The sequence below is a fragment of the Leuciscus leuciscus genome, assembly GCF_965113295.1.
Source record: "Leuciscus leuciscus genome assembly, chromosome: 13".
NCBI lineage: Eukaryota > Metazoa > Chordata > Actinopteri > Cypriniformes > Leuciscidae > Leuciscus > Leuciscus leuciscus.
The window spans coordinates 222,501-224,632 of NC_138737.1; positions in this window are offsets into that span (position 1 = coordinate 222,501).

Below are 2,132 nucleotides of genomic sequence, written 5' to 3' on the forward strand. Positions count from 1 at the left end.
ACTCGAGTTTACTCAGATTTAATACCTTTCATAAACACTATGTCTTTATTGTGGATAGTTATTAATACACACATGGTGACTCAGACCTCTTTTCATTTACTTCATTTACTTATCAAGATAAAGAAGACATTTCTAGATTCTAGTTTTAAACAGACGCTGGTTTTGATAAACCACATGTGAAATAAGATAAAATAATAAAAGATATTTGCTTGTTAATGTAATTATTCTCTAGTTAATTTTTCACGGAAAGTAAACACAATACTGTAGTAATTATGGTATGGTTGCCATGGGGACTTTTGCGCATCAGTTTCTCTAGTATGTTCCTAGGACAGCGTTTAATTACAAATTCCCCTCTCATCACCACACACACACACACACACACACACACACACACACACACACACACACACACACACACACACACACACACACACACACACACACACACACACACACACACACACACACACACACACACACGGTTCCCTATCAAGGCTACGGAACTCGACATTACGGATGTCGTATACGGGAACTCCTCTCATCCTTCACTTCCGCTGAAATCTTATAGGCTAACGCCAGCAGAGCTGGCCAATTGACGCAAATATGCAAATACTGAAACACCGTTGCAGTTATAATGCAAGTGCAGCGCCAATTCCCTCCAGAATCTCTCTCTTCACGCTTAAATCGTGTGCTAGAAGCTGATACTACAAACTTGGATTATTCGCCGTCGTTGAAGTTGCGTCGGAGATACTCGCACTGTCTCCTGCATCCGATGGCAACTACTTGCAACTTATGCTCGGGCCCCATCGCCCCCACCGACACGCACCTGTTCTGCATCGCGTGCTTGGGGCTGGCCCATGCTGAGTCAGCCCTCGGGGACGGAGGGTCCTGCGACCACTGCGCGGATTTATCCCTTCGAGCCCTCAGAGCCAGGAGGGAGGAAGCTCGCGCAGCAGCGGGGATTGGGCCTACCGCCGCCTCTGAGCCGCTGGTAGCCCCCCCCAACCGCAGAGTCGAGGTTCGCTCCCCGGTGAGCTTCCCCGACCCCACCTTTCATCCCCCTCACGACGTCGCTGACTTCGTTTCCTTCGGGGTGAGTGAGGGGGACGACTCCATGTCGCTGTCGGCTTCCGAGAACGACTGGGGTGCAGAGCAGGCCGCACCGCTGGCGGCCGCGGAGCAGGACACCCCTGCGGACCTGCAGGACGAGCTCTTCCGCGTCCTCTCTAAGGCCGTCGAGGAGCTGGACCTCGACTGGAAAGCTCCTGATGAACCATCAAAGAGCAAATTGGATACGTGGTTCCTACAATCGAGCCGCCGTCAGGCCGCTTCGAAAAGGGGAACACCGTTTTTTCCCGACGTGCATGAGCACGTGGTGAAGTCGTGGGCGGCCCCGCAATCGGCGCGCACCCTCACTTCCACCCAGGCTATGTTTGCCCCCGTGGACGAGGCGGGGGACCACGGCTACCTCACCATCCCCCCCGTCGAGGAGACCGTCGCCGCTCATCTCTGCCCGTCGGCTCCCGCCCTGGGCTCGGACCGCAGCCTGCCGTCCCGAGCCTGCAGATTTACGGCCCACCAGGCCAACAAAGCCTTCGGTGCCGCGGGGGAGGCGGTATCCGCGCTGCATGCTATGGCCCTTCTCCAAGTGCTCCAGGCAAAGCAGCTGAAGTCTCTGGATGGCGCCGCCTCTCTTGACGCTGACGCCATCCGAGATCTCCGTTCGGCCACGGACCTCGCGCTCCTGGCCACGAAGCGCTCGGCCCAGGCGATCGGCCGTTCTATGGGCTTCCTCGTGGTCCTCCACAGGCATCTGTGGCTCACCCTGTCAGACGTGCAGGAAGCCGACAGGAAGACGCTCCTGAATGCGCCCATTTCCCCTGCAGGCCTGTTCGGAGACGCCATGGAGAAAGTAACCGAGCGTTACTCTGAGACGCAGAAAAAGGCCAAGGCTATGAGCCACGTCATTCCGCGAAGGGCGCCGCCGCCGCCGCCGCCGCAGCCGCGCTCTCGTTCGTCCTCAGCCTCAGGCCGCCAACCCCAGACTGCGGCCAGAAGACAGGCAGCACCCCGCCCGGGACAGGATGCCCGTAAGGGCCGCAGCGGTCAGTGGCAAGGGGCAGGTAACAGGA